The sequence below is a fragment of the Arachis hypogaea genome, chromosome 13, assembly GCF_003086295.3.
Source record: "Arachis hypogaea cultivar Tifrunner chromosome 13, arahy.Tifrunner.gnm2.J5K5, whole genome shotgun sequence".
Taxonomy (NCBI): Eukaryota; Viridiplantae; Streptophyta; class Magnoliopsida; order Fabales; family Fabaceae; genus Arachis; species Arachis hypogaea.
In genome coordinates this window covers 108,336,465-108,350,166 of record NC_092048.1, presented here as the reverse complement: position 1 = coordinate 108,350,166, position 13,702 = coordinate 108,336,465, and the positions used below count along the sequence as shown (strand labels likewise).

At 36.0% G+C, this 13,702-nt stretch overlaps 2 pseudogenes; one reads left to right on the top strand and one right to left on the bottom strand.

Moving 5' to 3' along the window:
- Positions 1-4,449: 4,449 nt before the first annotated feature.
- On the top strand, positions 4,450-7,082 carry LOC112735217 (aspartate--tRNA ligase 2, cytoplasmic-like; annotated as a pseudogene).
- A 1,186-nt stretch (positions 7,083-8,268) lies between these two features.
- LOC112735981 (sugar carrier protein C-like) lies at positions 8,269-9,903 on the bottom strand (annotated as a pseudogene).
- Between the last annotated feature and the right edge of the window lie 3,799 nt (positions 9,904-13,702).

Below are 13,702 nucleotides of genomic sequence, written 5' to 3'. Positions count from 1 at the left end.
TTTTGTTAAAACATCAGCAAGCTGATGTCCTGACTTCACATGCACCAGCTTCACGGTACCGTCCTGTACACGTTCTCGAGCAAAGTGACAATCCATTTCGATATGCTTGGTACGCTCATGGAAGGTGGGATTCTTTGCAATGTGGATTGCAGCTTTGCTGTCATAGAAAATGAAAGACGGATCAACTTGTATCTCAAAGTCCTGAAGCAGCCGCATAATCCACACAACTTCAGCAGTGACATTGGCAAGTGCTCGATACTCTGCCTCAGCCGTGGACCTCGAAACGGTGTCTTGTTTTTTCAACTTCCATGAGATTAGAGAATCGCCAAGGAAGACGCAATAGCCGGTAATGGATCGTCTGGTTTCGGTACAGCTTCCCCAATCAGCATCCCCATATGCCTTGACCGATAAAGGGGAAGAAACCGAAAAAAGCAAGCCTTGCCCAGGTGCAGCCTTCAAATACCTCAAAACATGATAAACAGCATCCAAATGGGTAGTGCGAGAAGAAGACATGTATTGGCTCAGCTTGTTCACAGCAAAGCAAATATCCGGTCTTGAAATAGTGAGGTAAAGCAACCTGCCAATCAACCTCCTATATTGTCCCGCATCCTCAAGCAAATCCCCATCAGTGGCAGTAAGTTTTATGTTTGGATCCAAGGGTACAGAGGCAGGTTTACAATCCGAAAAACCAGTGTCTTCAAGCAAAGAAAGGGTGTAATTTCGTTGAGACAAACAAATGCCTTCCTTAGATTTTGCTATCTCTAATCCAAGGAAGTACTTTAAGGGGCCAAGCACCTTGAGTTTGAAAAGACCCTGCAAAGTTTGCTGAGTTTGGGCAACCATATCACCAAGTTTACTAGCAACAATGATGTCGTCGACATATACAAGCACCATAACAAGTGAATCACCTGTTCCTCTATGAAATAGAGAATAATCTGATTTGGACTGAGTGAAACCAGCACCAAGTAAAGCAGTGGAGAACTTGGTAAACCATTTCCTCGAAGCCTGTCTCAAGCCATAAATTGACCTGTTTAGTTTGCATACAAGCTTCTCCCCCTGCTCCCCCTTGCTGGCATATCCCTGAGGTAGTTGCATATACACCTCCTCATCAAGATCACCATTCAAGAAGGCATTATTAATGTCTAGCTGCAATAATTTCCAATTCTTCACAGCAGCAATAGCAAGGAGTAAACGAACAGTGGTGAGTTTGGCAATGGGTGAAAAAGTATCCTTATAGTCTACACCATCTTGTTGAGTGTTTCCTCTAGCAACTAAACGAGCCTTGCATCTATCAACTGACCCATCTTGCTTGCGCTTCACCTTATATACCCATCGACAACTAATACAATGTTTTCCGATCGGAAGCGGAACTACCTCCCATGTACGGTTATTCTCCATAGCTTGTAATTCCTCAGCCATAGCCTGTTGCCATTGAGGATACTTGGCAGCTTGGTGATAAAATTGGGGTTCATAAAAATCGGAAACTTGCATACAATAATCCTTATATGCTGGACTCAATCTCTCGTAAGAACAAAAATGCACCATCGCCAAAGGATTCACCACATTATTGCAATGGTAGTCTGTAAGATAGGTAGGTACCCTATAGAGTCGCTGACTTCTTCTCAACGGCTGTGGGTTCTCAGCTCGTGGCTGTGTCACAATAGGGACAGGTGTAGCCGGAGCAACGAGTTGAGGTGTATTAAGGGAAACTTCAATTGGCTTAGGAAGGACATGATCATCAAAAGGATCAGGTAAGGAAGAATAAGTGCTGCCAATCTTGAAGGGAAAATTCAATTCATGAAAAATCACATCCCTTGAAATAAAGAACTTTCTATTCTTGAGATCATAGAGTTTGTACCCTTTGTAACCTCGTGGGTAGCCAAGAAAAACTGCTGGAATGGCTCTTGGTGAGAACTTGTTCCTAGAGGAAGGTAAAGTCGAAGCATAGGCAAGGCATCCGAACACCTTCAAGTCTTCATATGCGGGTGCCTTATTGTAAAGTAATTGATAAGGGGACTTCCAGCCAAGAGTAGAGGAGGGAGATCTATTGATCAAAAAGGCTGCAGTAGCAATACATTCACCCCAGAAATAAATTGGGACACCGGATTAATAATACAAGCTCCTTGCCACATTCAAAAGGTGTTGATGCTTCCGTTCCACCACCGAGTTTTGTTGTGGTCGCTCAACACAACTGAATTGGTGAAGAGAACCTTTTAATTTTAAGAAATCAGTAAGAGATAACTCAGGTGCATTGTCAGACCGAATCTTCTTAATCACAGCCCAAACTGAGTGTGAACCATGGCAAAAAATTCTTTAATGATAGTCGTAGCTTCAGATTTGGCTTTCAACAAATAAATCCAGGTATATCGACTATGATCATCTACCAAAGTGAGAAAATATCGCTCCCCCAAATGCGTAGCAACATGATAAGGACCCCAAGTATCGCAGTGTATCAATGAGAAGCATTCGGACTCCTGATTATTGTTGGAAACAAATGGCAACCGTTTTTTCTTGGACAAAGGGCATATGTCACAAAGGAAATTTTTATTAGAAGATGAAGAATTACAATTCAAGGGCAAATGTTGCAAAACAGGGAAAGAAATGTGGTCTAATCTATGTTGCCACAATTTTGCACTTATTGCATTACAAGAATCAAAAATGACTAACGTATTGGCACAATCGGCACTACTACATGTAGGTTCATTAACATTGACAACTGGTGTGTGTGTGTAAACATACAATCCGTGTTTCAATTCACCTCTCCCAATCATCTTGGAGTTCAAGTGGTCTTGAATCAGAAAACCAACATCAGAAAGAAGAATATAAAAATGCTACTTTAACAACAAAGAACTCACTGAAATCAGGTTAATTTTGAATGAAGGCACATACAAAACTTCAGTGAGTGTGAGGGTTTGAGATAAGGAAACAGAACCAGAAGCAAGCACAGGTATGCGAGTATGATCAGGCAAAACCACAAACTTATTTGCAAACCAAATTGAAGGTTTGAAATTGTCCAAAGTACAGGTCACATGACAAGTAGCGCCAGAATCTAAGATCCATGATTTAACTCCAAGTGCAGAAATTAAAGCAGCAGAGAAAAGTTTACCTTCCCCTACGCTTGAAGCTTCAGCAGTGATAATAAGGGGCATTGTGGATGGAACTTGTGTAGATAGGAGTGATATTAATTGTTGATACTGTTGAGAAGTGAGTTGAAGAGGAATGTCCTGACTTGTGTCCACGTGATTGACCCGAACTATGGCTGGACTTTGCTTCTTGTAATTAGGTGGATAACTATGTAACTTGTAGCATTTATCCTTGGTGTGGCCGAGTAAACCGCAGTGAGCACAGAGCGGCTTATCTTTCTTCCCTGGACGGATCTTGGAGTTATACTGTGTGTTCTTCACGGCAAAAGCCAGTTGCGTCTCATTGCTTGTTGGAGGAGCAAGAGTCAGTCCTCGTTGCCGCTCTTCTTGAACGATTAGCGAGAAAACTTCAGAGATGCTAGGCAAAGGCTTCATCAACAGAATTTGGCTCCTAACTTGATGGTACACATCATTCAACCCCATCAAGAAGACAAGAACATATTCCTCATCAGCATGAGCTAAAAATTCACGAGCACCACCACAATTACAGTGTACTGAAGGTCGAAAATGGCATAATTCCTCCCACACACACTTCAGCTTAGTAAAAAACTGAGTGACAGAGAGAGAATCCTGCTTCAGATTGATTAACTCTTTTCGCAGTTCATAGATTCGAGGACCGTTCTTTTGCTAAAATCGGTGACCTAGATCTATCCAAATCTCATGAGCAGAACCAGCAAAGATCAAGCTCGATGCGATCTCCTTGGAGACAGAGTTGAGAATCCAGGTGCTGACGATGTCGTTCAGACGACGCCAGCGCAGCTTGGAAGAGTGAGACGCACCTTCCTCAGGCGGCGGAATCGTGCCGTCAACGAATCCAAGTTTGTTTTTGCCATTGAGCCCCATTTCCATCGATCTCTTCCATGAAGGATAATTGTCACCGGTGAGCACTTGCGAGACCAAGGCAAGGTTTGGTTGATCGGAGGAATGGAGCAGAAAAGGATCGGCTTCATCGATCGCTGCCATTGCAGAAAGAAAATTGAAGGTTGGAGAGAAGAGAAGAAATAGAAGAAGGTTTGAGAAGAGAGGGAAAGTGAAAGGGGAAAAGAAGGTTCGAGAAAGAGGGAAGAAGATCAGAGAAGAACGCAGAGAAGTATGAGAAATTCTTCTGATACCATGTTGAAACCAAAATTGATACTGAAAAATGATTTTCTGCTGCATATCTATTAGCTTTGGGTGGAATATATATACATACACACATCAGTCTAACAAACTAACAGACTAGGCTAACAAACTAACAAACCCCTAATCTAATGGAAAAGATTCTTCTCTAAATAAGGCTAACTAACTGCCTACAGTAAATAAATAACAATCTGTTAATAAGTTGTATTGTGTTAGCAGGGCCCTTCCAACTCTACCAATTAATCTCGAGAATGCTGCTCGAAGTGAAGCTGAAATTGAGAAGACACTTCACTTACATTGATTGGAGGTGTCTGGGTCTTTGTCAACCTGATTGACTCCTTCTTTCGGTGATTTGTTTGCAGGAGCTTATCTTTTACTTCATTTCTTTTCATCCATTGGTTAACTAATTTTGTTAATGAATGCAGGCTGGTGAACAACTTGTTCGTGTTAATCAGGATACACGTTTGAACTTTAGAGTACTTGACCTCAGAACCTCGCATTCAATCACAAGTTGGAAATGTAAAGCATTTCATCTGAATTTTATTCTGAAGAGTCTTACTTATTCATGTTCATTCTTGAATTGCATGCTGTTGAGATGATGGTTGCTTTAAATTTTAAATTTACTGCAATTAATGCATACTGCGACATTTAAGGTATAGATTTTCCCCATGATACCAAGTTGAATGATCAAATTATTTTTCATTGCATTGTTGGGTAAGCATTCAAACAATTCTTATTATATGTAGGCTTTGTTGAAATCCACACTCCAAAGTTGATTGCTGGGTCAAGTGAGGGTGGAGCTGCTGTTTTCAGACTGGGCTATAAAGGGCACCCTGCTTGCCTTATCCAATCACCACATCTTCACAGGCAAATGGCAATATGTGCTGATTTTGGCCGTGATTTTGAGATTAGTCCTGCGTTTAGTGCTGAGGATTCCTTCACACACAGACATCTGTGTGAGTTTCCTGGTCTTGATGTTGAAATGGAGATTAAGAAGCATTATTATGAGGTATATTTGACTTTTAGGCATATGTTTCTTGGTATGGTTTTGAAATTATTGTGGTACATAACCTGATTTACTGATATTGAGTTTTTGAGCAGATTATGGATAAAGTTGATAGATTGTTTGTCTCAATATTTGATAGCTTGAACCAGAATTGTAAGAAGGCTCTTGAAGCTGTGCAGTGGCACACCAGTACAAACCTTTAAAGGTAAGCATCTTCTATTAAAAAAAATTGTATTTTATATTATATCAAACATTCTTTTCTAATCTAACAAAATTCTTTCTCCGTAAAAAAAGAGTAAATATTGTTAACTATACTATGTTGTATTTGTTATGCTATGAACTACCGTTGAAAAATGTGAATACAAATGAATGCAATGCTTAAAAGGCTTATATGATCTTATTCATGATCTGATATATCCCGGTTAATATGCAGTATCTTCGTCAGACTCTGCAGCTTACATATGAAGAAAGGGTTCAGATGCTCAAGGTACGCTTAAAAATGTCCTTAGTATCCTCATTCTCAGTCCATATCATAATCTTGTGTGCTTGCAAGTTGAAATGGATTTATAGTCCCAAAAAGGATGAAATTATTGTCTTGATGCCTAATTAGGTTCCTTGCGTTCTGTTGTAAGGGGTGCTTCATTGATGCTGAGGCTTCCCCTCTATTTTTCCTCTTATAGATGGTTCTCGATTTTCTTTGCAACTATTGAATCATTGACCTCAACACTCAGAATTTTGTTTATCTTCACTAGTAAGAATATTAGAAAATGGTATGTCTTGCATATACTAATAATTTTTAATTTTGCTTCACAGGATGCTGGAGTAGAGATTGAACCTTTTGGTGACTTGAATACTGAAGCTGAAAGTAAGTTGGGGCAGCTAGTTTTAGAGAAGTAACTCTCTCTCTCTCTCTCTCTCTCTCTCTTACACACACAGCAAAGAAGTGTAATATTTTATTTACTTTTTCATGACCTATTATTTTTGGATTAACTTGTTCTAATTTTTGTTTATAGGTATGGCACGGAGTTCTATATCCTTTACTGGTACCCCTTGGCTGTAAGGCCATTTTACACAAGGTCTTGCTATGGTAATTCACAATATTCCAATTCATCTGATGTCTTAAGCGATAAGAGATTTTGTCATAAATTGCATTGGTCCTAAAAATGATTTCATTGAACTTTTCATCTATACTGTACCTGTAAGAGAACACTTGTAAACTTCCTGGAACGCATTTAATATGTGTTCTAGAAACATTAATTGCCACTTATTCTTGATATTTTATATAGTTTTTAAACATTATAAATGAAAATAAATGTATATAATTGTCTTGGAGCATGCAAGTATTTTTCGTAGCCATCATTATTTTTTCATATAGTTATTTCCAGATAAGTTTAGAGTTTGTTACTGTTTTTATTCAATGTTATGTGTTGCTTGCCCCTTAGATGAGGAGATCATTTCAGGAGCTCAGTGTGTCCACAATGCAGAAATGTTGAAAAACAGGCTGAGTCTTGCAGCATTGATGTCAAGACGATACCTACATACATTTATTATTTCAGGCATTCTTCATGGCCCCTTACTCGGTTCATCTTGCCATATTCATTGTTTCTTTGTGTAACTCTAGCAGCTATTGTCTCCATACATCAGTAAATATCATTTTAATAAACTAATTTCTTTGTTGATGATTCAGATATGGTGCACCAACACACCGTGGCTTTGGAGTTGGATTGGAGCTTGTAGTAATGCTCTTCTATAGCCTGAATAACATCCGCAAGACATCATTTTATCTTGGTAACCCTCTTAGGATTGCACCATGATAGTTATACCCAAATAATGACTTCGAAATCGCATTGTTACAAATTTAAAGGATACCTAGTTGAATTGTTTTTCTTATCGCAAGAATCTCATTTCCTTTGAACTAGCAGTGTCGGAGCTGGTGTAGAGCACTCTACAAAGCATACTAATTTTGGATGACTTAATGTAGCTGTCACTTTGCTTCTTGAATACACCCTCATAATGTTCAAATTTTTCCCTAATAGGTAACCAGCAATTTAGTGACCTATTTATTTAATGAAAAATGGATCTGGATGCACTCCACTCAGGATGTTCAAATATTCCATTAAAATTTATTTGTCTGGTTTGGTAAAATCAATGCGATGAGTTTAGAATGATAGAATGGTGTTTGATTGCATTAGGTAGTGTTTCGCACTGGGCATTTTATTCACCAGTGGTCATAGGATTAGGATGATGCATTTTGAGTTTTCTTTAACCGAAGTTTGAGGCAAGACGTAATATGAATGTCTCCCCATTTGGTACCAAATTTTGTTTCATGTTTATTTGATGAGTGATGAATTTCTACATAATGGTGAAAACATGACCAAGAAAATAAAAGGTAAAAATAAAGAACCCTGTTTGGCATCACCCATGCAAGATGCACCTCTAATACACTGATACCACCACGGCAATCAACTCGCAAAGTCGCAGACCAATACGCACACATCTTGTTGGAGACGACATTGCACTTTCTGTTATCTATACTCGTTAAGTCTTAATTTATTCATATTATGTTACTTCTTACCTATATGAGACTGACGCAGCGCTAGTTCAAGAACAGTTTTTTTTTCTGGCTGGATACCTAGGAATGGATTTATTTATTTGTTCATTAAATTTAAAACTTGAAACTACAATGGATTCTTTCAAATTCTAGAAAGTAAAAACTGAACATTTATAATTTTTCTGTTATTCATTTTCATTAGTACTGGAAAGTAAATAATAAACTAAGATATGAAGTTGTCTAATAAGAACATTTAATAATTTCACTAAGAAAAACTATAAAAATTCAAAGAAGAACAAAATAAAATGTATTCCACTAAACCAAATTCTAAACAAAACTTAATAACAAGTAAATTGTTTATTAAAATAAAAACGAAACCTTAAAAAACTGTAAACTCTAGACCACTTTTGGTTCCTAGTTAAAATTGAAACTCTCTTGGAAGGATTTAATCAACATGAGTTATCCACCTTGGCTTTAGCTTCTTCACTTGCAGACTTGACAAATTTCTTCCAATAAGAATGATTTTGCCACACAACAGACATCTCTTCGATGGGAACTCCCTTAGTCTCCGGAAGAAACTTATGGATAAAGCAGCTCATAACCAAAACAAAAACAGCAAAGAAGATGAAGAGGCCAAATTTCATATGGCAGAGCATGGAGGTGAATACTTGAGCAATCGCAAAAGTGAAAATCATATTAACAGACACATTGATACTCTGAGCTGCAGATCTGACTTCAAGGGGAAATATCTCGCTAGGAACCAACCATCCAAGAGGACCCCATGACCATGCAAATCCCATCACATAGATGCATATAAATCCCACCACAAGGAACGCATACCATTTTGGCAACGTTCCTGGGTTTCCATCTACTCCAAATTTGCTTGCTATAGCGACGGTTATCACAATCTGCATCCATCCATTATATATAACAAATTCAACAATAATGCAGACAAACTAATAATTAAAAATATAAATGAGTAAAAAATGTACCTGACAGATAAACATCTGAGCACCACCTTCGAGAAAGAGCTTGCGCCTTCTAACTTTGTCAACAGTAAAGATTGAAACAAAGGTAGCAAGCGCATTAAAGCCATCGGTGATCATGGAAGATATAAGGGAAGCATTGCTACCAAAGCCAATGGTTCTGAACAAAACAGGAGCATAGAAAGTAATCACATTCATGCCGATGAGCTGCTAGAAGAAAGGAATGGTTATGGTCATCACGAGCTAAGGCCTATAATGCCTCTTCAACAGAGTGGCCCATGGGTGATTCACTGCCACTGACAATTGACTCGCCTCAACAAGATCCTTGAACTCTTCCTCCACGTCACTGGTTCCTCTAATCTTGATCAGCTCTTGCTTGGCTTTCTCATCTTTGCCACACTTGATCAAGGAGCTCGGCGAGTCGGGGAGAAAGATTGCGCCGATGACGATCATCACGGCGGGGACAGCCGCGAAACCCAAGCTGTAGCGCCAGCCTTCACCGTTCTTCATCTTGGCGAAGAAATAGTTGAGAACGTTGGCGACAAAGATGCCAATGGTGATGGCCAATTGGAACATCATGTTAAGGGCTCCTCTTTATTTGTAAGGAGCAACCTCCGACACATAGATTGGAACAGACTGATTGGCACATCCAATTCCGAAGCCAAGCAACATGCGACCAACAATGAGCATCCATACTTTCTGAGCAAACGCATTGAAACCAGCACCCACGAGAAACAGAATACCGTCGGACAACATGGTAAGACGCCTTCCAAAGATTCGAGTGATGGAAGACGCACAGAGTGATGCCACGAGAGCAGCCAGATATAGGGAGGATGTAAAGAGTGTCAAAACCTGGCTGTCAAACCTACAATACTGATTGTCAGATGGCTTCATGTTCATCTCCTTTGCATACACGTCTGGGAAAAATTTTTTCATAAAAGGATCCATCGATGTAACTCCACCTGAGATGCCAAGATCATATCCAAAAATTAGTCCTCCAAATGCAGCAACCATACACGTCACAAAAACCCGAAAAGTGAGTTTTTCCGGATATTGCTTCCCGTTGGCAGAGCCCTTTCCAATGAGTCCACCGGCCATTGTTGTATTTGATCAGTGAGTGGAATGAAACACAACACTTTGAGTTGCTAACAAGGGAGAAGAAAAAAAAAACTGCTGATGATGAGGGAGAGATAGAAGAGAAGAGAAGAGAAAAGACTAGTGTTAGGTTTGTAGGAAAGAAGCAAAGACTATGTTATTTTATACATGATTCACGCAAGGACTTCTGCTAGAATTGTTTCTCTTATCTTATATTGTATTTATCTATCTTTTGTTTAAGATAAAGAACATTTTAAACTCTCGGAAGAAGATGGAATATATATGTACGTAAATAAGATTAGATAAAAATGATCAAGTTTTAGATAAAAATTAAAAGATAAATTAGAAGATATCAATGTGTGATCAATATAAGAGATAATGTATAAAAATGAGGTATATAAATTTAAGTTTTTGTATAACAGAAAAGTTAATAAAAATTCTGACGGAATAACTTAAATCAACTATTACTACTTTTAATAATATTTAAATTAAAAATGATTTAATTTAAAAATAATAGACTATTTAGATTAAGGTTAAATTTCTTTTTCATGAAATAAAAAATATTTGCAAAAATAAATTAAAAAATAGTTTAATTTAAAATAGCACTGAAATTTCTTAAAAATATCATCGAAAATTTTTAAACATGACATCAAATTTCTCCCATTCTTCCACTTCTTTTTTTCATATTTTATCTTTTTTTTCTTTCTTCAAACATGTTCTTTTTTTTCATGTTTCTGTTATTGATACAAATTTTTTTTTATCTTCTTATATTTTAATTACTTCAAAAAATAAAAATTTTAACTAAACAAAATTAATTGAATTGTATACTTTTAAATTCTAAATAACAAATTGTCTTGTAATATGATGAGAAGGGAAATTCAAATTTTGTGTTTATTGTGGTAACATTTTTTGTTTTATATAACAAATTTCGATATCATTGCTATTTTATTTCTGTGTTTTATATAAAAATGTCTCCTTTTCTTCTTCTTTTTTATTGTCAATTTTTGTATTTTTTTTACTTTTTTCCTTCATAAAAATTTTAAAATACACAAACAAAAAAATAAATAAAAAAGATAAATAAGAATAGAAAAAAGTATAAGAAAAAAATAATGCAAGTAATGACAACAACAATGACGACGACGAAGAATAAGGAAAAGAAAGAGGAGGAGGAAAAAAAAACAGTCAACTGAAAAAAAAAATGATGAGAAAAACGAAAAAGATAGAAAAAAAGAAAGCAAAGAAAAAAAAGATGCGGATATATTTCGATTAGGTTGGACTTGATTATATAAAATGCTTGATTGTTTAGAATTACTACTACACTTAATTAATAGTGGAGTTCACTATAAAAAAAGATATTAATGGATTAACATGCTAATAATATTATTGTTGGATTTATGATTTATATGACAGCAAATAAACCTTTCAATTTATAAAAAAAACCTAATAATGTTATTGTGAAAATCTTTTCGAAGCATTGTAAATCAAATGTTTAAATTAAAAATGATTTAATTTAAAAATAATAAACTATTTAGAATAAGATTAAATTTTTTTTTCATGATATCAAATATATATTTGTAAAAATAAACTAAAAAATAGTTTAATTTAATACTCCTGAATAAAATAAACTAAAGACTAAGACTAATTTTTTTTATTTTCATCCCTTTTAAAGAGTGAATACTCACAAAGTACTCAAATATATAAACTAAGACTAATTTTTTTTATCTTCATCCCTTTTAAAACTCATGAATGATAAAATAATTTATTTTTAGTAAAAAATTCACTAAAGCATACATTTTTCTATAAAATAATTTTTTTATCTTCATTTCTTTTTTTTATCTTCATCCCTTTTAAAACTCATGAACTTTTGACTAAAAATAAATTATTTTATTATTTATAAATTTTAAAAGAGATGAGAATAAAAAAAATTAGTCTTGGTTTATATAATTTAATACTTTGAGTACTACTGTATTTTTTTATTTGTAATTTAGTCTCACTTTTAATAATAAATACAAATAAAAAATTTATTACATGCATATTTATATTTTTTAAATTATATTGTGAAATGATAAATTAAAATTTTTATTTATGATATTATTTAAATAGTATATACCATTAATTATTTATTTTGTAATTATTTTTTAGATAAAAATTAGTTTTACTATTTGTTTTCATACTCAACGTAAACCGCTGCTGCCTCCAGCAGTTTACACACGTGTCCCAATGCACATAAACCGCTACTGGCAGCAGCGATTTATGACCAACCATAATCATGCAGAAACTGCGACAGGCAACAGCCATGCTGCCACAACTCAACGTAATCCGTGGTTGGCAGCAGCGGATTCTGTATTTGTGTAAGCCACGACTGCCAGTAGCAATTTCCATAAATATATGAAACAATGCATTTGCGTCTTCGTTTTGAAAACAATGTATTTACGTAATTTTGAAGGTGAAACAATTTATTTATGTGAATTGTCCTTTTTTTATATTGCATGCGCAGGAATTAGCGTTGGCTTAAACTGACATTAGATTTAGAAATCCTGAAAAAAAAAACAAAAGTTTTGTAAGTGGGCCAAAAAATAATACATAACTTTATATTTTCTCTTTATTTTATGTACGAGTTGAAATATGATTATATTAAATAGGGTAAAGTATACTTTTTGTTCCTGAAGTTTGCTAAAAGTTTCAAAAATATTCCTTAAGTTTTGATTTGTTTCAATTTTGTCCCTCAAGTTTTCGATTTGCATCAATTTTACCCTTATTACTAATTTTTTTATAATTAATATTTTTCTTTCTAAATATACCCCTCCCTTATACCTATCATCATCATCATCCAATCCTCTGTCTCTCTTTCTTTTTCTCTTTTTATCTTCACCGTCCTCTCCACCACCATCATTATTATTGAGCAACCACTGTCAACCTTCTCCTTCATCGTCGCCGGCCAAACCCGTCATTCTCCTTCTTTCTCTTTTTTTCTCCGGCTCTCCATCTCCGTTGAGCCCCAATCTTCAATAACCACCACCCTTTTTCTTCTTCTTCGCGCAAACCCAGACACAATGAAGCCATCGCTTTTCCTCCTTCTCTGTTAGCAAACAAAGAATGAGATGTGGGATAGGTTCTATAGAACCGGTTTTTGGAGGAGCTCTTCTCGCAAGGATCCCTCTAGCAATGCTCTTACCATTTTTCACCCTCAATATATTCATTGAAATTTCAAAAAGCATACATTTTTGCCCAACAATGAAGTTTATCTTTTATACATTTCATGTCTTTTCTCTCATCTTCCTCTTCTTCTTATTTTCTCTCTTTTTTTAATTTTTTAATTTTTTTTGGGAGAGCGGAGGAGGTTGGAGTATGATCATGGTCATGATGATAAATTTGTTTGTTTTGGATGTTGGCATTTTGAGAAATGAGAAGAAGTGTGTTGAAATGGATCATGTTTGGTTCTTTGTCATTTATTTTTTGTGTTATTAATTTTTCAATGAGGTATAGTACGAGTAACATTAAAAGAAAGAAACTTTGTTGTTGGGGTCAAGGTTTCAGGTTGGTGTGGCAGCAAAAGGATTTTGCTTTGCTTTGTGTGAAATCTGGAAACAAAAAAAAAGGTATTGACCCAACTAGTACTAATAATTAATGAGGCTGGGTTTGCTAACAGAGAAGGAAGAAGAGCGATGGCTTCGTTGTTGCTGGGTTTGTGCGAAAAAGAAGAAAAAAGATGGTGGCCATCGAAGATTGGGGCTCAACGAAGATTTTGGTGATGGAGATGAAGAGTCGGAGAAGAAAGGAGAAAGAAGGAGAATGAGGGGTT